Source organism: Somniosus microcephalus, chromosome 9, assembly GCF_052327205.1.
Source record: "Somniosus microcephalus isolate GS21.2 chromosome 9, FLI_Smic_1.0, whole genome shotgun sequence".
Taxonomy (NCBI): domain Eukaryota; kingdom Metazoa; phylum Chordata; class Chondrichthyes; order Squaliformes; family Somniosidae; genus Somniosus; species Somniosus microcephalus.
This window is the reverse complement of record NC_140995.1, coordinates 4,748,177-4,771,059: the sequence shown is the minus strand read 5'-3', so window position 1 is coordinate 4,771,059 and position 22,883 is coordinate 4,748,177. Positions and strand designations below refer to the sequence as shown.

The 22,883-nt window shown below is 48.8% G+C and overlaps 1 long non-coding RNA gene across 1 annotated transcript in view; it reads left to right on the top strand.

Annotated features, from left to right (window-relative positions):
• Positions 1 to 18,847, top strand: part of LOC147112224 (uncharacterized) — a 53,398-nt gene extending 34,551 nt beyond the window's left edge. Inside the window, exons 2-3 of the long non-coding RNA XR_015079644.1 lie at positions 16,713 to 16,782; positions 17,523 to 18,847. This is a non-coding gene — a long non-coding RNA (uncharacterized LOC147112224). The remainder of the gene's footprint in view (positions 1 to 16,712; positions 16,783 to 17,522) is intronic.
• The last annotated feature ends 4,036 nt before the right edge of the window (positions 18,848 to 22,883 follow it).

Sequence of the window (22,883 nt, the reverse complement as noted above, 5' to 3'; positions counted from 1 at the left end):
AGGAACAGCACCTCATCTTCCGATTAGGCACTCTACAGCCTTCCGGACTCAATATCGAGTTCAACAACCTCAGATCGTAACCTCGGCCCCTATTATATTTTTATATTTTTTATCCACACTTTTGCTTTGTGACTTTTCCTTGTTTTTCTCTCTCCCACATGGCAGCTGTCTCTCACTCTGCCAGCGCATTTCACACTTCATCTACAGCCATTGTCTGTCTCTTTACCTGTCCTATTACCATCTCGTCTCACCTTGAATATCTCTTAATGTCTCTTCTTTCATCCCCTCCCCCATTTCCCAGCCCCCCAAACTGCCTTTTGTTTCATTTCCTGCCTTTTCTCAGTCCTGACGAAGGGTTTCGACCTGAAACATTTGGGTAGATTTTGATAAAGCTGTCGGGAAGGAGGCAGGACTACAATTTTTGAGTTTTAGTCCCACCTACATCGACGTTCAGCCAATCCACGCGATTTTCCCTTGATTGACCTTGTTAAACCCGCCCAGCGGGCTCAGCAGGCCAATTAAGGGCCATCCGGCAACAGGTGATGTCACAGACTGAAAATTCATCTGTCAAGAGGACTTGGCAGATGAAATATGGAGTGTTTCACAGCTGTTTGAAGCTGTCAAACACTGACAGTCTGACTTCTAACCTGAGTCTTTCTACACAGACTCAGTTAGAAGCCTCACCGGCAATGAAAGCTGAGGGCTGTCACTTTTGACAGCTCGCAGCCATTTTGCTTTCAGTGCCGGCTGAATGATGGACTCCCGAAGCCTAGAGGAAGAAAGGCTGTTAAGGTAAGTACAGGTAATTTAAACTTCTTTACACACTTTAGACACACCAAACACACTTACCTTTACACTCATGCGCCCATCACTCACCTGAACACCGACATCGCGACCCCTCCAAGTCCTTTAACCCGACGGCCCACCTGCTCCAACCTGGCGTGGTTTGGAGCTGTCGGGAATCCCACACGACACCCCTCAAAATAGGGATTAGGCTAAAAACTGCCTGTTAACTACCTGTTAACAGGCAGTTAATTGGCACTAATCCCTTCCCGCCTCGGTTCAGCGGGTCCCAGTGCGGGGCGGGTACCTGCCTCCCCTGAAACTTACGTGGAGGCGGGTTTTGGGTGGGATGGCGGCGGGACCCCCGATTTCGGGATTCCCCCCCACCCCACCCACACCCCCCCAACCTCCCCCACACCACACCCCCCACACCCCCCCAACCCCCCCCCCCCACACCACCCCAACCCCCCCCAACACCACCCCCCACCTGAAACCTCGCCTGACGGCTCCAGGAAAATCGACCTTGTTGACTCTATTTCTCTCTCCACAGATGCTGCCTGGCCTGCTGAGCTTTTCCAGCATTTTCTGTTGTTATTTTGGATTTCCAGCATCTGCAGTATTTTGCTATCGTAGCCTGATATAGTTGTTACCATAGTGGTATATCTATCAGACAACATCCCAGATTACTCCACCAGCATCTCTGGGTATGTCCTGTACCACTCGCGGGATAGACCCACCAGATGTGGTATACAGTTGGATGGGCATAGTCACAGAATCACAGAAACCCCACAGTGCAGATAGAGGCCATTTCGGCCCATCGAGCCTGCACCGACACATATCCCACCCGATCCCCGTAACCCCTACACCAACACATATCCCACCCTATCCCCGTAACCCCAAGTATTTAATCCTCCTAACACTAAGGGTCAATTTATCATAGCCAATCAACCTAAACCCGCACATCTTTGGACTGTGGGAGGAAACCGGAGCACCCGGAGAAAACCCACGCAAACACGGGGAGAATGTGCAAACTCCACACAGACAGTCGCCCGAGGCCGGATTCGAACCCGGGTCTCTGGCGCTGTGAGGCAACAGTGCTAACCGCTATGCCACCGTGCTGCCTAGGAGTCCTAGTCCTAGGAGTCCTCAACCTTGACTCTGGACCTCATGCAGCATTATGCCTTCAGGTCAAATGAGGCCAGGGATACCTCGTGTGGATTACCGCCAACTGCTTCTTGCAACTGAAAACCAGTACCCCTCCATGTTGAGCACCATTTGGAGAAAGTACTGAGAAAAGCTAAAAGCAAAATACTGTAGATGCTGGAAATCTTAAATAGAAACAGAAAAAGCTAGGAACACTCAGCAGGTCAGGCAGCAACTGTAGAGAGAGGAGGGTAGGGTTAACCTTTCAGGATGATGATATTTAGTCTGAAACGGGAGCTGTTACAGGTGAACAACTTATAAGGAGCCAGGGCAAAGGAGATGGTGAGAAAAAAGAGAATGGTCTGTGATTAAGTGGAGGAGATGAGTAAATAATAGAAGGGATACTGCTGTAACAGAATCAGACATTAATGAGAGAAATAATAGATGTATCCAAGAACCAGAGGATATGTAAATAGTTATAGCAGAATAGCAGAGGGGGAAGGAAGCATGAAATATCTGGCAAAGTGGAGAAGACTCCAGTGGCCTGGGAGTGTGGTGGAAGAGAAAAGCAGGGGAGATCAGGGACCATGTATCGGTAGACCATCCCCATCTCAGTACCAGCCCATAACCTCCTCCATTCCCGGAAGCCTGTAGTTGAGAGGCCCGGGGATCGGGATGGGGTCGGGCGCCAGTAGTTGTGGCTGTTGGGGTGGCCGGGAGTGTGGTAGGTCAAGGGTCGGGGTGGGGGGATGGCAATTGAGGGTCGGAGTCAGGCAAGGGGTGAAGGAGGGGATGGTGGGGTGGAGCGAGATCAGGTTTCAGGGCTGGGGGAAGGGAGATCAGGGGTAGGGGGCAGGACCATGGGAGATCAGAGGTTGGCAGAGGAGGCCAGGGTGGGGGGCGGGGGGTGTGGCTGGGGGTGCGGAAGATCGGGGGTCAGAAGCGGCAACGATCTGGAGGGTGGTAAGATGTGTGGTCAGTGGAAATAATAATCAGGAGAGATGTAAAACGAGCTGCCGATTCGCTATCACCCAAGGGCCTAGAAATTCGGTGGGGTTAGCGCCCAATTAGAGGCATTAGAGGGCCTTGCGCCGGAATTATAGCCGCGATCGAAATTGCGTTGGGCCCTACCATCGGCGTTAGCCGGTAGCGCTGCGCCGGCACCGATGACGTCATCGGTGTGCGCAGCGTCCCGGTTGCCGTGGTAACGCGGCCGGACGCCCAAATTCAGTTGCGGCCGCCTCGCCCGTGGCAGCCGCAACCAACGATTGTTCAACGGGATGTTGCAGCACGTAGCGCCGGCGCATTAAGGTGGAGCGGCGGCCGGCCGCTTTCCCGGCGGCCGCCTGCCCGCACCTCCCTCCCCGGACTCCTCCACCACCCCCCCGCGGCATTGATGTGTGTGGCCCGCGAGCCCGGCACTTCTCCGAGGTGCTGGGCTCATTTGTCGGGCGAATCGACCGGTCAGCGGTCGGCTGCAGGCAGCTCCTCCTTAACAGAAGGAGGAGGCCTGCAGTACCCCAGCCTGCCGCACCGCATCGGGTGCCGCAGCGGGGGATTAGCGCCGCAAACCTGCATTCAGCGCCCATAGCGAGGCGCTGAAACCCTCCATTAGCGCCTGCAGCCGTCTGGGCGCGGGGCAGCTGAATTTTTGGCGGGCGCAGCGGCAATTATCGCGGGCGCAAAATTTCGGGCGCAAAAGCCCTGGCGGAGGCAAACCTAATTTCTAGGCCATTTACATTATCGCAAAAATTCAAAATCTGCCCAATAATTCTGAGAATGCGGTTCCTCTCTTATATGTCTTTGTTTATCTTCATATCGCTGTTTCTCTCCTAAGAACATAAGAAATAGGAGCAGGAATAGGCCACTTGGCCCCTCGAGCCTGCTCCGCCATTCAATAAGATCATGGCTGATCTTGGGCTCAAAGCCACTTCCCTGCTCGCTCCCCATAACCCTTCACTCCCTTATCTTTCAAAAATCTGTCTATCTCCACCTTAAATGTATTTAATGACCCAGCCTCCACGGCTCTCTGGGGCAGAGAATTCCACAGATTTACAACCCTCTGAGAGAAGAAATTCCTCCTCATCTCAGTTCTAAAAGGGCGACCCTTTATTCTGAAACTATACCCCCAAGTTCTAGATTTCCCCACGAGGGGAAACACCCTCTCTGCATCAACCTTGTCGAGCCCCCTCAGTATATTATATGTTTCAATAAGATCACCTCTCATTCTTCTAAATTCCAATGAGTATAGACCCAACCTGCTCAAATTTTCTTCATCAGTCAACCCCCTCATCTCAGGAATCAACCGTGTGAATCGTCTCTGAACTGCCTCAAATGCAAGTATATCCTTCCTTAAATAAGGAGACCAAAACTGTACGCAGCACTCAAGGTGTGGTCTCACCAAACCCTGTACAGTTGTAGCAAGACTTCCCTGCTTTTATACTCCAACCCCCTTGCAATAAAGGCCAACATTCGATTTGCCTTTTTGATTACTTGCTGCACCTGCATGCTAACATTTTGTGTTTCATGCACAAGGACCCCCAGGTCCCTCTGAACTGTAGCATTTTGTAATATCTCTCCGTGTAAATAAAATTTGCTTTTTTATTTTTCCTGCCAAAGTGGATAACCTCGCACTTTCCCACATTATAGTCCATTTACCAAACGTTTGCCCACTCACTTAGCCTGTCTATATCCCTTTGCAGATTCTTTGACTCCTCTGCACAACTTGCTTTCCCACCCATTTTGTATCATCCGCAAACTTGGCTACATTACATGATCCCTTCATCCAAGTCATTAATGTAGATTGTAAATAGTTGAGGCCCCAGCACCGATCCCTGTGGCACCCCGCTAGTTACCATTTGCCAACCGGAAAATGACCCATTTATCCCGACTCTCTGCTTTCTGTTAGTTAGCCAATCCTCTATCCATGCTAATATATTACCCCCAACTCCGTGAGCTCTTATCTTATGCAGTAACCTTTTATGTGGCACCTTATCGAATGCCTTCTGGAAATCCAAATACACCACATCCACTGGTTCACCTTTGTCCACCCTGCTAGTTACATCCTCAAAGAACTCCAGCAAATTTGTTAAACATGATTTCCCTTTCATAAAACTATGCCTCTGCTTGACTGCATTATGATTATCCAAATGCCCTGCTACTGCTCCCTTAATGAAGGATGTAAAGTCTGTAGGTATTATGGCGAATTAATACACAGACTACAAGAGTAACTTTAACAGGACTTTACTATTCGAAGGTCAGGGCGAATCTGCCCAATAAATCCTGACACAGCACTTATATACCGGTATGGTCACCGTCGGTATTACAGTATACAGCAGCCAAGATAAAGTAGTGCCACACCTAAAATAGTTCTCTTAAAGGTGGACGGTTACATACAATAGTTCTCTTAAAGGTAGAACAGTTACATACACTACAATCCTCCCTTTTTAACTTACAACATACTTATTCCCCATTAACATAACATCATAACATATATACAACTTATGCAAAACAGTTCACAGATTCAGTCTCTCTGGAGGCTTCCTGACTCTGTCCGGATAACGCCTCGGTGGTGTAGTAGTTTTCGGCGGGGTAGTAGGTTCTTCTGGCAAGGTCGATTCGGCTTGAAGGATAGTGTCAGGTTCATCTGATTCTAGTATTACCAGGTCGGAGGTAGGTGCTCTGGGTATCTCTGCTTCAACATTAGCCGTGTAAGGTTGTGGAGTAGGTTGGTCCTTTGTGGATGACCCTATGATCTGGTCAACATGTCGCCTTATGATGCTGTCACCAATGTCCACGGTATACATCAGCGACCCTAGCCTTTTCCCAATAGTTCCAGGCTGCCATTTCTCGGTACGGTAGTCCCGGGCCAAAACTTGTTGACCTATCTGAAAGGATCTAGTTGGCCTTTCATTCATGCCCTGAAATTGCCGGTTCTCTACGTCCCTTCTGACGTTTGGCTTAATCAAATCCAGCCGGCATCTTAGTCTTCTATTGAAAAACATCATGGCGGGAGTTTGGTTTGTGACCGCATGTGTTGCATTCCTGTACACCAACAAGAAGTTATCTACCTTATGTTGTAGGTTGATGTCTTCATTACCCATGGCCTTTATGGCCTTCTTGAAGGTCTGGACAAACCTTTCAGCTAATCCATTGGTGGCGGGATGGTATGGGGCTGACGTGTAGTGCTTGACCCCATTCCTTTTTAAGAACTTCCTGAATTCTTCGGACACAAATTGCGGTCCATTATCAGAACAGATCTGTTCCGGCAGGCCATTCCTAGCAAATATGGTCCGTAATACTGTGATGGTTTTTTCCGTGGTGGTGGAGGACATCTTTATTACCTCCGGCCACTTGGAGTGTGCATCCACCGCGATTAGAAACATTGAGTCCATAAATGGACCAGCAAAGTCGACGTGTACCCTTTGCCAAGGAGATGAGGGCCACGCCCATGGATGCAGAGGAGCTTGTGGTGGCGCGTTTTGGACCTTCTGGCATCCTAGACAGCTCTTTGTTATTTCTTCGATGTCTCCATCAATACCTGGCCACCACACAAACGCTCTTGCTAGGTTCTTCATTTTCACTCCACCCAGATGCCCCTCATGAAGCTCCTTTAGCACCTTATGCTGAAGTTTGGGTGGAATGACCAATCTAGATCCACACATCAAGGTTCCTCGGCACACTGACAGCTGTTCTTTTCTTTGCGAAAATGCGGGCAGCGTTGGTTCGCCATGTGCTGGCCATCCCTCCACCGTTAAATCGTAGACTCGTGAGAGAGTCGGATCATTTCTTGTTTCATTTTCGATCATCGAATTTGTTACTGGTAGACATTCCACTATGGATGAGTGGAACATCTCTACCGGGTCCCCTGTAGCCGCCTCTTCTACTACTGGCAACGGTAGGCGCGATAACCCATCAGCATTTCCATGCTGTTTGGACCTTTTGTATTCGATGTCATATTGGTGTGCCCCAAGTAACACGGACCACCTCTGTAGCCTTTGCGCTGTCATACTGGAAACGGCCTTGTTAGGGTTGAATATGGACACCAACGGCTGGTGGTCTGTCAGTAATGTGAACTTCTTGCCCTGCAGGTAATGATTGAATTTCTTTACTCCCCACACAAGGCTGAGGGCCTCCCTATCTATCTGAGCATAATTTCGCTCAGCGGAGGTCAATGATCGGGACGCAAATGCGACTGGCCTTTCCGAGCCATTTGGTAACTTGTGTGAAAGTACTGCTCCAATTCCATAAGGGGAAGCATCACAAGCTAGACGAAGAGGTAACGTTGGGTTGAAATGATCCAACACTTCCTCAGAGGTAATCAACGCCTTGCTTCTGCGAAAGGCCTTCTTACAGTCCTCGCTCCACTTCCATGGTACTTCTTTCCGCAACAGAGCATTCAGCGGATGCAGCACCGTGGATAGATTTGGCAGAAACTTGTGGTAATAATTAATCAACCCCAGAAACGATCTCAACTGTGATACATTTTCCGGAGCGGGGGCCTTCACGACAGCTTCTATCTTGTCAGGTGACTTGTGCAGCCCCTCTTGGTCAATGACATGACCGCAGTACGAGATCCGTTTCTGGAAGAACTCACATTTCTGGCGATTAACTCGAAGGCCATATTCCTTCAACCTGGTGAGCACCAGCTTCAAATTTGCGAGGTGTTCCTCCTCGTCCTCTCCTGTAATCAGGATATCGTCCAAGTAACACTGAGTGCTTGGAATCCCCTGTAAGACCTGCTCCATGGCCCTCTGCCAAATTGCTGGAGCCGAAGCTACTCCAAAAACCAGTCTATTATAACGATACAAGCCTCTGTGTGTGTTGATTGTGAGATACTGGCGCGACTCTTCCTCGACTTCCATTTGTAAGTATGCTTGTGCCAGGTCTATCTTGGTGAAGTGTTTCCCGCCAGACAATGAAGCAAAGATATCCTCAATCCGCGGAAGCGGGTATTGTACCGTGTGAAGCACCGGATTAACTGTGATCTTGAAGTCTCCGCAGATGCGGACCTTTCCCGGTCCCCCTGGCTTGTTACTTGATGAAGACTTCATGACGGGAACAATGGGCGTGGCCCACTCACTCCAGTCCACCTTAGACAGTACCCCTGAACGTTCAAGCTCTTCCAGTTCTGCCTCCACAGCAGGTCGTATCGCGTAAGGTACCGATCTGGCTTTGAAAAATTTTGGGCTTGCATGTTCTGCAATCTTGATTTTTGCCTTAATTCCTCTCCGTGTTCCCAGTCCTTGCTGAAATACCTCTTTAGCTTCGTCCAATATTCTGGACAACCGTTCAGGTTTGACATCTTCCTTTCCGGAATCTACCGTCATTGTGTTTAGTGAGTGCCAGTCTATCTTTATTTTCCTGATCCACTCCCGTCCCAGAAGTGGTGGACCTCCCTCGGGTAGCACATACATGTCCATTCCTCGGTGATCTTTGCCCTTGTGTCTCACCTTGACTTTTATCTTTCCGATGGGGTATACTTTATGCCCCGTGTATGTCTGCAATACTATCTCCGTATCCCGTAGGGGAATATGTTTGAACAACTTTTTGTAATCTTGCTTATTCACAGAAACCCCACAGTGCAGATAGAGGCCATTTCGGCCCATCGAGCCTGCACCGACACATATCCCACCTGATCCCCGTAACCCCACGTATTTAATCCCCCTAACACTAAGGGTCAATTTATCATAGCCAATCAACCTAACCTGCACATCTTTGGACTGTGGGAGGAAACCGGAGCACCCGAAGAAAACCCACGCAAACACGGGGAGAATGTGCAAACTCCACACAGACAGTCACCCGAGGCCGGATTCGAACCCGGGTCCCTGGCGCTGTGAGGCAACAGTGCTAACCACTATGCCACCATGCCGCCCATTATTCATGACCGTCAACGCCGATCCGGTGTCCACTTCCATTTTCACTTGGACTTTTGCAATCTGTAGTGTGACCCAGATAGTTTGTCGGTCAGCTTCTTTACTCACATTGTGAATCCTCAGACTACCCAGTTCCTTGCTGTTGGAGTCTGAATCCGAATTCTGTTCATCTGTACTTTTCCCAGTCACCTTATGTACCTTTCTGTACTTCTTCTGCGGTGACTTATTATTGCTGGTCTTCTTTCCTGACCGGCATACTTTAGCTATGTGACCGGGCTTGCCACATTTCCTACATTCCTGGTTTTTAAACCAGCATTGGTTCTGATCGTGTGTTGTCTTCCCGCAACGATAACATTTCGTTGTACCCGAAGTCATTTGATCCATACTGAGTACCGCTGTCTTCCGCTGCATTTCTGCCGTACCTCTCGCTGCGGCTTCGTGCAATGCTGCAATAAGGACAGCCTTCTCAAGTGTAAGATCATTCTCTTCGAGCAGTCGTTTTTGTATTCCTTCCTTCGACATTCCGCACACGAACTTGTCTCTCAGTGCCTCTGACAGATTTACCCCAAACTGGCAGTATTTTGCTAGTCTACGCAGTTCAACCAGGTACTCTGCATTGCTTTCCTCTTTTAGTTGCGTTCTCACGTAAAATTTAGATCATTCCGCTAACATCAGCAGTGCGGGGTTCAAATGATCCTTCAGGACAGCAACAATATAAGCGAAAGACTGATCCGCCGGTTTAGCTGGTGATAGAAGATGCTTCAATAACCCGTATGTCTTCGCACCCATTGAGTTTAGTAAGGTTAGAGCTTTGTCATAATTTGCTATCTTATTGACCTTACAATATATCTCGATGCGTTCTACATACGTGGCCCAATCTTCCACATCGGAATCAAAACCGTTGATGTTACTACGCTTAGGCATCTTCACCCTCTTCCTGAGAAACAACAACGAAATATTTCTTTAACTTTTTTTTTTCCAAAATGGCGGTTTCCCGCGCTTGCCTTCTTTCCCCGCCCACTTTCAAAATGGCGGTTTCCCGCTTCTGTCTTCTTCCCCGCCTACTGGCGGCTTCCCGCATTTCTTCCCCTGGCGGGAGGGGTAAGCTTTTCCCTCGGGCGACGACCGCTGGCTTTCGGGGTTCGCAGCCTGCGCGTCGGCTTCAGTGCGTTCCTTGTTCCCTTTTCTCGGCAGGGCAACCGGCGCTGGGTACAACCCGTTGACGGCGAACAGTTTCAGCCGCTGGGCTGGATCTCGCTCTGTCTCCCTCGCTCGGGCTCTGTCTCTCCCGCTCGCTCGGGCTCTGTCTCTCCTTCAGCGGCTTCCAATCGCGCCTCCCAGCCCTCTCGCAGTCCGGTGCTTTCCTCCCCGGCTGCGGCTGAGTTCTCCGTGATTTATTTATTTTTATATCTTCCCGCGCCTTACGATCCCGGTCGCAGCGCTTCGTGGCCTCGGTCGCTGCCCGGCCTTTTTCACTCCAATCGCGCCTCCCAGCCCTCTCGCAGTCCGGTGCTTTCCTCCCCGGCTGCGGCTGAGTTCACCGCGGTTTATTTATTTTTATATCTTCCCGCGCCTTACGATCCCAGTCGCAGCGCTTCGTGGCCTCGGTCGCTGCCCGGCCTTTTTCGCCGGTCGCGGTCTAGCTGTCTCACGACGCCGTTGCGTCTCCCAGCCCGCTTGTACCGCGGCTTCCGTGCTCCACGCTGCCCCAGTCTCAGAGCCTCTGGGCCCGACTTCTGTCCGGCTCCTTTTCCCCCGACCGTGGTCGAGTTCACCGCCCTTATCCTCCGTTTATTTCTTTATTTTCCCTTTACTCACAGTCACCGTGGCCGACTTGCTTCTCGTGCTGATCGGCTCACTCACCACCGTGGCAGAAGGGACAATCAGTGCCTGTTGCTGATGGAAGGCTTCGTGTCTGAATTCTTCCTTCTTCCTTGCTCTGCAGACTCGAGTTTTCTCTCAGCAGAACGACGAGGGCGGGTGCCTCTTCTCGACGCTCGTTAACTGCTTCGGAAGTATTGTTGCCGCAGGGTAAGATCGAACTCGTCGCCACTGTAAAGTCTGTAGGTATTATGGCGAATTAATACACAGACTACAAGAGTAACTTTAACAGGACTTTACTATTCGAAGGTCAGGGCGAATCTGCCCAATAAATCCTGACACAGCACTTATATACCGGTGTGGTCACCGTCGGTATTACAGTATACAGCAGCCAAGATAAAGTAGTGCCACACCTAAAATAGTTCTCTTAAAGGTGGACGGTTACATACAATAGTTCTCTTAAAGGTAGAACAGTTACATACACTACAAAGGACTCCAGCATTTTTCCAACGACAGATGTTAGGCTAACTGGTCTATAGTTTCCTGCTTTCTGTCTCCCTCCTTTCTTAAATAGGAGCGTTACATTTGCGGTTTTCCAATCCGCTTGGACCTCTCCAGAGTCCAGGGAATTTTGGGATATTGCAACCAATGCATCCACTATCTCTGCAGCCACTTCTTTTAAGACCCTGGGATGCAGGCCTCCTCTTCTGTTTCGGTCACTCTGTCTCTTCTCTACTGCTTTTCTCCTCTCAACTCTTCTTTTTGCTTCTCACTCTGTCCTTTTGTTATCCCCGGTGTCCTGGCTAATATTTATCCCTCAACCAACATCACTAAAACAGATTATCTGGCCATTATCACATTGCTGTTGGTGGGAGCTTTCTGTGCGCAAATTGAGTGCTGCATTTCCCACATTACAACAGTGACTACACTTCAAAAAATACTTCATTGTCTGTAAAGCGCTTTGAGACGTCCGGTGGTCGTGAAAGGCGCTATAGAAATGCAAGTCTTTCTTTTTTTTTTCTACTTTGTAATGTATATACCTTTAAGGGTGGAACTATGTTTTACAGCTCATGTATACTGCAGTACCGGCAGTGACCACACCTGTATATAGCACTGAGTAGTAATCTGTACAGATCAGTTCCAGTGTGAGCCACGTTGAGTAAACACCTGTTGTACCGTTCTCCGCAGTCTGTGTCTTATTATACACGGACGCAACATTGGCGACGAGGCAGGTTCAAACCTACCTGCAACTCTGCATCACGTCCCGGGGATTCGTTCCTGGAGATCAGTGGATTGGAGGTGAAGGCCAGAGACTTGGGCGTCGACCAAGGGCAACCGCCCAGTCATCCAGCAGAGACTCGAGAATTGCAGGGGAGGCTGTCGAGAGCCAGACTTGGCTTTCCAGTTGAGGTGGTCCAGCGAAACGGGCTGGCAACAGGTAGTGCGCAGACCCTTCCCGGACAGCGGTGGGCTAGAGCCCGACCGAGCGGCACAGCAAAGGGCCGAGCAGCGTCGACGGCGGAGAGAGAGGGCAGAGCGCACAGGGCACAGCCGGTGTTCAGGGGCCGAGCAGCGTCGGAGAGAGGGAGAGAGAAGCGCGCGAAACCTACAGGGCACCGCCGTTGCCACGAGGACCGCCGAGAGCGGCATTGGCAGCAGCGCAGGAGAAGCGCGCGAAACCTACAGGGCACCGCCATTGCCACGAGAACCGCCGGGAGAGGTGTTGGAAGCAGCGGGGAGGAAGGAAAGCGCGGGAGACGCCATTTTAAGCCATTGGGAGACGCCATTTTAAGCCACACCCAAAATGCCGAAGAGTGGCAGTATCACCGCATTTGACAATGAAGTCGAAGATTGGACTACATATGTTGAATGAATAGAGGTGTACTGCAAGGCAAATGAGGTGTCAGATGACAAGAAAGCGTCGGTATTGTTAAATTTAATGGGTGCAAAGACGTATGGGTTATTACGAAAGCTAGTAACCCCAACGAAGCCAATGGAAAAGAGTTTTGAAGATATAGAAACGATACTAAATGAACATTTAAACCCCACACCGCTGCTGATAGCAGAAAGATTCAAGTTTCACAAACGGAACCAGCATAAGGATGAAAGCAATGCTGATTATTTAACAGAACTGTGCAAACTATCGAAACACTGCCAGTTTGGAGCGGGACTGGCAGATACCTTAAGGGACAAGTTTGTGTGTGGGCTTCAAAGTGAAGGAACCCAGAAATGGCTTTTATCTGAAAAGGACCTTACGCTGGAAAAGGCTTTCAGCATTGCGGTATCATATGAAGCAGCAGCACGGGGCGCTGCAGAGATACAACAGAGACTGCAAGAATATGGCACAAACGAAATGTCATATGGAACAGAGAAGTGCTATCGCTGCGGCAGAACAACACATGACCAGAATGATTGCTGGTTCAAAGACAAAGTGTGCAGACAGTGTGGAAAAGTAGGACACATAGCACGAGTCTGCAGGTCGGGAAAGAAAACCAGCAATAAGATACCTACCAAAGGAAAGTACAAGAAGGTACATAAGATGACGGAGAATAGTTCAGATGAACAAAAGAGTGATAACGACTCCGAAAGCAGGGAACTGAGTTGTCTGAAACTACATAATGTGATCACAACGGAGGATCACCGAACCATTTGGGTCACTCTCAAGTTAGCAGGAGTCCAGGTAAAGATGGAATTGGACACAGGATCAGCCCTAACAGTCATAAACCGACGGGACTACGAGCGGCTATTCTCACACATACCCTTGAGAGACACAAAAATTATTTTGAAGACGTACACGGGGCAAAAAGTCTACCCCAAAGGAAAAATAAGGGTGACCGTTATATATAACGGTAAGGAAACACCAAAACTAGACCTGTATGTATTGCAAGATGGAGGACCACCATTACTGGGACATGAATGGATCCGGAAAATACAACTGGATTGGCATTCCATACAGGCACTGACTGTGGCTGACAAAAAGGATGACGACGTCACACCTGGGTGACCGTCAAAGATCCTAACTGACGCGAAAGAAGTGTTCCAGCCAGGACTTGGAACAGTAAAAGGCATGACAGCGATGATTAAAATTGAAGAAAACGCAAGCCCAAAATTTTTTAAGGCCAGACCGGTACCTTATGCGATCCGCCCAGCCGTCGAAGCAGAGCTGGAGAGTCTGGAACGTTCAGGTGTACTGTCCAAGATAGACTGGAGCGAGTGGGCTACACCCATCGTCCCTGTGATGAAAAAGTCGTTGAGCAGCACGCCTGGGGAGCCAAGGAAGGTTCGCATCTGTGGGGACTTTAAGGTAACAGTGAAACTGGTCCTTCACACCGTACAATATCCACTTCCGTATTTTGAAGATATTTTCGCCTCGCTATCTGGAGGGAAACGTTTCACTAAGATTGATCTGTCCCAGGCGTATCTGCAAATGGAGGTAGAAGAAGCATCAAAAAAATACCTCACAATCAACACCCATAAAGGTCTCTACCAATACAATCGGCTGGTATTCGGGGTAGCATCAGCTCCGGCTATTTGGCAGAGGGCAATGGAACAAGTCCTGCAAGGGATCCCAGGGACCCAGTGTTATTTGGACGACATCCTGGTCACGGGCGAAAATGACAGTGATCACCTAGCCAACCTGGAGCAGGTGCTCACTAGATTGCAGGAATATGGGCTCCGAGCTAACCGCCCCAAATGCGAGTTTTTTAGAAAACAGATTTCGTATTGTGGCCACGTTATCGGTAAAGAGGGGTTACATAAGTCCCCAGAGAAGATTGAGGCAGTAGCCAAGGCTCCAACACCGGAAAATGTGTCACAACTGAGGTCGTTCCTCAGGCTGGTAAACTACTACCATAAGTTCTTGCCAAATTTGTCTACAATACTACACCCACTGAACACCCTACTGCAAACTGGGGTGCCATGGAAGTGGAGTGACGAATGTAGACGAGCTTTCCAGAAGAGCAAAACACTAATCACATCGAAAGAGGTATTGGCCCATTACAACCCAGCATTACCAATTCGGTTGGCATGTGATGCGTCACCCTACGGCATTGGAGCAGTGCTGTCGCGCAAATTCTCGGACGGCTCAGAGAGGCCAATAGCCTTTGCGTCATGATCACTAACCTCAGCCGAGCGTAACTACGCCCAGATTGACAGGGAGGTCCTCAGCCTAGTTTGGGGAGTGAAAAAGTTCAATCACTATCTGCACGGGCAGAAATTCACCTTGCTGACTGATCACCAGCCTCTTGTCCCCATTTTTAATCCGAAGAAGGGCGTTCCGGTGATGACTGCGCAATGACTACAAAGATGGTCACTTTTTCTAGGGGCGCACCACTATGAGATTGAATATAAGGGCACGAAACAGCATGGAAATGCTGATGGGCTATCACGCCTGCCACTGCCTACTGTGGAGGAAGCACCAGCAGTGGATCCTGTCGAAATATTCCATTGGACTATAGTTGAATACCTACCGGTAACTAACGCTTGTATCGAAAAGGAAACCCGAAATGACCCGACACTGTCTCGGGTATATGATTTGATGGTGAAGGGATGGCCAGCACATGGCGACTCACTGTTGCCAGTATTCTCGACAAGGAGAGAACAGCTGTCAGTGTGCCGGGGGACCTTGATGTGTGGATCCCGAGTGGTAATTCCACCCAAGTTAATGGATAGAGTGCTCAATGAGCTTCATGAGGGTCATCTGGGAGGGGCAAAAATGAAAAGCCTAGCCAGGGCTTATGTGTGGTGGCCGGGAATCAATAACCAAATCGAGGACCTGACCAAGAGCTGCTCAGGATGCCAGAAAGTCCAAAATGCACCACCACAGGCCCCTCTACACCCATGGGAGTGGCCCTCATCTCCATGGCAACGGGTGCATATTGATTTTGCTGGTCCATTCATGGACTCAATGTTTTTAATAGCCGTGGATGCGCACTCAAAATGGCCTGAGGTCATCAAAATGTCCTCCACCACCATGGAGAAAACTTTTGCAGTCCTACGGACCATTTTTGCCAGGAATGGCTTGCCAGAACAGATTTGCTCCAACAACGGACCACAGTTTGTGTCCGAAGAGTTCCGGAGGTTCTTGAAAAAGAATGGGGTAAGGCATTGCACATCCGCCCCGTATCATCCAGCCACAAATGGTTTGGCTGAGAGGTTCGTACAAACTTTTAAGAAGGCAATAAAGGCTATGTACAATGACAACATTCCACTGCAGCACAAGGTGGACAATTTCCTGTTCGCCTACCGGAATGCGACACATGCAGTCACCAACCAGGCCCCAGCCACGATGTTCTTTAACCGAAGGTTAAGATCTCGCCTGGATTTGCTCAGACCAAACGTACAAAGATATTTTGAGAGTAAGCAATTCCAGCACATCCATGAGAAGCCAACAAGGAGCTTCAATGTAGGGCAACCAGTCTTGGCCCGCGACTACCGAACAGAAAAATGGCAGCCAGGAACGATATGCACACGGCAGGGCCCACTAATGTACACAGTGGACGTTGGGGAGAGCATCGTGAGACGCCATCTGACCAGATCCTAGAGTCACAGGAACAAGTCAACCCCATGCCTCGCCCATACGTACCTGGTGATGAACCCGACGTACAGGTCGCATCTACCCCAGAAACAGTAGCATCGGAAGCTGATGAACCAACCGACGACAGGGGGCCAGAATCGCCTCCGCACCAAGAGCAAGACACTCGGGAAAGGCGCTATCCAGAAAGGATCAGGAAGCCTCCCCAAAGACTGAATATATAAGTAGACTATTTTCAGCTAATGTTGCATGTTAAAAGTGTTAATTGTAATTAGTTTGATATTTAATTGTTAAATGAGTGTTATGATACTGTTAATCTAAAAGGGGAGGAATTGTAATGTATATACCTTTAAGGGGGGAACTGTGTTTTACAGCTCATGTATACTGCAGTACCGGCAGTGACCACACCTGTATATAGCACTGAGTAGTAATCTGTACAGATCAGTTCCCGTGTGAGCCACGTTGAGTAAACACCTGTTGTACCGTTCTCCGCAGTCTGTGTTTTATTATACACGGACGCAACATGCTTATCTGTATTTTTTCTTCTTTCCTTTTAGGTGGCAGGCGGGTGGTATGGCGGCACGTGGCAGAAAAAGGAGCCACCAATGGCTGCAGGATACACTTGGGGTGGGCTCGCGCTTTTTCTCTCTCCCTCTCACACAGAGCAGCTTTGTTTGTTAAGGAAATGCTCAATACATGTTTTATATCTCAATAAAGCTTTTGAAATGTATCTTCTTGCTTTTCAAAAGCTATTGAGTAGATAGTGGTAGAATCTGAAGCAAAATATTCCACCAGTACGACTGAACAGTACCAATAACCCTGGGGAAATTATACACACTGTACCTGCTCAGACTGCACAACACTAATTCAGCTCACAGGGTCACAGCTCTGGACAACAATATAAAGTTCAAGCCCAGACCTTTAGGAGAGGTTGAGGAATTCAAATATAAACTGTAATGATGGTATTATAAAGTACAAAAAGGCAATTTAATGAATAAATGTCATCATATTATTGTGAAATACACTATCTCATTTTTATTTAATTTGGACATGAACAATTTAAAGAAGAAAATTGTAATGAATAAAATTTCAGAAAGCATTATGTGAAATGTGTGGAGAACCTTTACTATAAAATGTCTATTGTGTGAAACGCAGTGTGACACCTTTAACATTGAAGAGGCCGATCACACCACCTGGGAGAATAATAGATACTGCTGGCACTTATTATGAACTTTCCATGAAACGCGTGGCCCACATACTGACTTTAATATATAATAGATTAAAAGGAGCAGAATATATGCTTTCATTTTTGCATTACCTTGAAAGCTATCCCAGAGTCATGATATTCTTCCTATTCTCGGTTCCAGGTACTTTAAGATTCCTCGGCTCAATGATCTACAACCAGGCAGCCTGACTCTGGACGTGTTTTCGTGGCCCACCCTCTGGTCCTGAAAATGTCAGTGTGCTTTTCATGGAACTCATCAAAAAAAGATGTTCAGATCACGGCCAGAGAATCAGTGATTGCAAACCATGTAAGCCCAGCTTGATTTATGAGCCATTCGGAAGAAGTGTTGATTAAATTGATAGGTCAGTGTCCGCCCCACCAATGTAATGGACACACAATGAAACGGCTGGACTTTAATGCTTCTTTCTTTTTATTTTCCTTAAAAGAAAATACATAAGGCTGAGACAACTCAAATGAACAAAGCAAAGGGTTTACTAAGGCCTAGCATGTGTCATGAAATTGGCTGATATCAGAGACTATATTTTGTGTTAGAAGGTTTCATGTTAGAACACGGAATGTTTTGCCAGAGGGAACAATCGAGGCAGAGACCATTTCATCTTTTAAGGGAAAAGTGCATAAATATTTGAAGCCGAGGAAGACTCGGAGCTTTGGGGAGAGAGAGCGGGATTCTCGCAAAGACTGAGCACAATGGACCCAATGGCCTCCTTGTGTAGGTCTATGGCGGTAATCTTTTCCTGATGGGAGACTGATGGGATTGGATCGCCCGCCCATTGAAGTCAATAGAAGGTAGAATCGCGCAGGTTGTGAATCGGGCGGCTGATCCGATCCCGTCAGTTTTGCCGCTGGATGGCTTCGGTGAATATTAGCCCCCATGTTTCTATGTGGGTGTGTTTTGATCTTGTCATGTGGGTGTGTTTTTTCCGATGACACACAAATGTGACAACAGTGTTTGATTGCACCAAATGAATACACTTAAGTAAATAACGATAATAGACAGAAATCAAATAGCAAAGAAAATAACAAGTTCACACTTTATAGATTAATAGAATTTCATCTGTTTAAGACGGTTACTTATAAATTTTGTTGAACCTATTAGACATCGGGGGGGGGGGTTAGTTTGGGCAAAAAGTGGAAACAGGCGCTGAGTGGGTGATGTGCTGATAAGTCTCGCCTGTGTAATAGTCTGGTTTTAGCCTGCAATTTTGGGGCTAATTGCTGATTAAACATTGTTGTTTTAAACGTTCTTGGAGGCGTTAAACTGGAGACCTGCACATTTACCACTCAAACGCTGATTAGGAGCAATTTTGGTGGAGCGGTGTATGGAGCCTCCACACACGCACTTCCACTGAAGGTTCGGAGTGTGCTGGCTGACAGACAACGGCACATATCAGGGCAGTTCAGGGACCGAGGGAGAGAGTGCACAGGTTCACAGGGGCGGCACTGAGGTCCTGGTAGAGGAGGTAGAGTGGAGGAGCAATGTCCTCTACCCACAGGGGGCAAGGGGGCAACTAATGCGGTGGGTGTGGGAGGTGATTGGCGAGGAGGTCACAGCCAGGAGCACTGACCCCAGGACATGGCTACAGTGCCAAAAATAATTTAACCATTTGGTGCAAGTGGTCTCAGTAAGATCCCATCCAACCTACGGTTCATTTGTTACAAACAGAAGATAATTCTATTGAATCACAATGCATGACAGCACTGCCACAGGACTTTTACATAATGGCCATTTAAATATAAATCAACTATTTAAAAGTTATTTAAAAATGAATGAAAGAAATAAACTACATCCAAAAAGCAAGAACACACTGCAAATGATGACTGAAGTTGTTTCACTTGTTGAGATGGATATTCGCCCCTGGGAGGCTCATGAGGGATGAGCCTTGTTCTGCTCTTATCTTAGAAAGAAATTACACGAAGAGATTAAGCAAGCAAAGAGAGGTAAGATCATAAGGCCTTTTGTGTGTCACGTACCTGCCTTGCAAATGTAGTGTCTGCCGTAAGGACCAAGAAAGTGAGCCAGTGTAAGAAGAATCATTTTAAATGGAGAATATTTGCTGGTTGATGGTATCACACCTTGAAACTTTCCCTCACCAATCCCCTTCACAGATTCCTGGCCAAATAAGGTCAAGGTCATTTTTATTTGCTTATGGGATCAGGGCGTCGCTGGCAAGGCCAGTATTTATTGCCCATCCCTAATTGTCCTCGAGAAGGTGGTGGTGAGCCGCCTTCTTGAACCGCTGCAGTCCGTGTGGTGAAGGTACTCCCACAGTGCTGTAAGGGAGGGAGTTCCAGGATTTTGACCCAGCGATGATGAAGAATCAGCCTATATACTTCTAAGTCAGGATGGTGTGTGACTTGGAGGGGAACTTGGAGGTGGTGGTGTTCCCATGCGCCTGCTGCCCTTGTCCTTCTAGGTGGAAGAGGTCGCGGGTTTGGGAGGTGCTGCCGAAGAAGCCTTGGCGAGTTGCTGCAGTGCATCTTGTAGATGGTACACACTGCAGCCATGGTACGCCGGTGGTGGAGGGAGTGAATGTTTAAGGTGGTGGATTGGGTGCCAATCAAGCGGTCTGCTTTGTCCTGGATGGTGTCGAGCTTCTTGAGTGTTGTTGGAGCTGCACTCATCCAGGCAAGTGGAGAGTATTCCATCACACTCCTTACTTGTGCCTTGTAGATGGCGGAAAAGCTTTGGGGAGTCAGGAGGTGAGACACTCGCCACAGAATACCCAGCCTCTGACCTTCATATTGTGTGACATGTTTCAGCATGGCTGGGCCTGCATGTATGTGGGTCCTTTCTCAGTGGCTATATGCTACCGTGGCCTGTAGAACAGATCTCGGAAGATGTTAGCAGTTGCCTGAAGATGACGCTTGCATCTGCACTCACTCGGAGGTCGAACTCCAAACCATCGTCAACACCTTCACCGAAGCGTACGAGAGCATGGGCCTGACACGAAACATCCGTAAGACAAAGGTCCTCTACCAACCTGCCCTCGCCACACAGTACTGCCCCCCGGTTATCAAAATCCACGACAAGGCCTTGGACAATGTGGACCACTTTCCATACCTCGGGAGCCTACTGTCAACAAGGGCAGACGTCGACGACGAAGTCCAACACCGCCTTCAGTGTGCCAGTGCAGCCTTCGGTCGCCTGAGGAAGAGAGTGTTTGAAGACCAGGACCTCAAACCCGGCACTAAGCTCATGGTCTACAGAGCAGCAGTGATACCCGCCCTGCTGTATGCCTCAGAGAAATGGACCATGTACAACAGGCACCTCAAAGCACTGGAGAGGTACCACCAATGCTGCCTCCGCAAGATCCTGCAAATCCATTGGCAGGATAGGCGCACCAACGTCAGTGTTCTTGCTCAGGCCAACATCCCCAGCATCGAAGCTTTGACCACGCTCAATCAGCTCTGATGGACGGGTCACATTGTCCGCATGCCCGGTACGAGACTCCCAAAACAAGCGCTCTACTCGGAGCTCTGGCACAGCAAGAGAGCCCCAGGTGGGCAGAGGAAACACTTCAAGGACACCCTCAAAGACTCCTTGAAAAAGTGTAACATCCCCATCGACACCTGGGAATCCCTGGCCCAAGACTGCACAAAGTGGAGGAGAAGCATCCGGGAAGGCGCCGAACACCTCGAGTCTCTTCGCCAGGAGCAAGCGGAAGCCAAGCGCAAACAGCGGAAGGAGCGCACGTCAACCCAAGCACCCCACTCACCCGCCCCTTCAACCACCGTCTGCCCCACCTGTGACAGAGACTGTAGGTCCCGCATTGGACTCATCAGTCACCTGAGAACTCATTGTTAATGTGGAAGCAAGTCATCCTCGGTTCCGAGGGACTGCCTAAGAAGAAGACTTTAAAGAGCACCCCTTGGCTAGAATGCCCCTCTCTCTGAGCCAAGCCTTTGCAAATGAGCTTGCTTCATGTTTCTTTATGCCCCGGGTGAGGGCATTCCCGATTTCACCATTGTCACAAAATTGGGTAGAAGAACTACACACTTAAAGGGTGCACAAAACACACAGATTATTTAGCATGAGTATAGTACTCTCATTTAAAGAGGAGGGAAAGGTTGCTGAATATCAATGGCACTTCCATCTGATGAGCTGTGCTGTGCTTTTTATTATGAGAATAAAGGCTTCGAACAAAATCTGCTTTTGGAGCCTTTTTTAATGTTTCTGAAAATGTTACATCTCTTCACCCAAGAAGGCATTTTAGATGATTTTAACTGTAACAGTTATGGATCATCCTGTTGACTGCCTTTAATTTTTTGTGATGCTAACTAAAACTGGATCTAAAAAGCATTGAAATAGCCTAAGATGCACAAATGTTACAATATGCAGAGAGTGCAACCATAGCCGCAATGCTGTGTTTAGAAGGTGACGTGTTCTCTACAGAATCATTTGTTTGCTGAGCAATCCTTCATATACACAAGTACATAAGTAAAAGAATAGTTGCATGTGTAAGCAGTAATGTCACTAGTGCCTGTTTTAATGTTCCCATATACTCCATGCATCAAAGATAAAAGGCATTTATCTTTTTTACTCTCCAATTTTCATTCCAATTTTCTCCCCCTCTCAAGAAGTCAGTGAAGTGTGTTGATATAAGGGAGGGAAGCCTCGCCCACTGGCTGCACATCTCGTAAATATAACTCGAGATGTGTCTCTGGTGTGGGAGGCTCCCAGCTGGCATTGTGAACTCATAGGGCTAGATTTTCAGTAGCTTGCGCCAGCAGTTAGCGCCTTAAGAGAAGTGATTTCCGGGCGCTATGCGTGTAGCGCCCGGGCGCAGCGCAGTTTGCGCTCCGCCCCAAATTAAGTTGCCCGTTAGCGCCGGCGCAAAGTTTAGCGCCCGCCCGGATGCGCGCGCAGAAAATGACGTCACATCCTCGTGCAACGCCCTTTGGCCGCCCCGATTGCAAACTTCAGTCGGACCGCCCCATTGTGCGGCGGGCGGCCGGAGCGTTTGGAAAAAGGAACGCAACACAACCAGCGCGGGCCCCGGGGGGCGCTAATTAAAGGGAACGTCCTCTCCAGTATAAAGGCCATCCTTTTTTCAGAAAACAGTCTTGTGCAACGCATTTCTGGAGACACAACAAGGAGGATAGCTAACTGGTTTCAAGCAGCAAGAGCCAGGTATTTTTGGACTCAGGCAATAGCGCTGCAAGTGGCCATTTGGAAATTAGACTGTTTGCCAGGATTTGATGGGGGCTGCATGGGGTGCCAACGCGCAGCTGCAGCGCCATATCCGTAGGGCTCGCAGACGCATTGTGAGAGGGGCAGCCCTGGCTAGAGGCAGAGGGGGCTACAGGCGTCGGCCACGTAGGCCTTACCCAGTCAGGCTATACCGCCAGCAGCGCTCCTACCTAAACATGAGTGCCGCGCGATGTGTTAGAAGGCTCCGATTCCGAAAGGAGGTGATTGCAGAGATCTGCCACCTGCTTCGCCGAGATCTGCGGCCAAAGCTCAGGTGCAGGACGTCTCTGT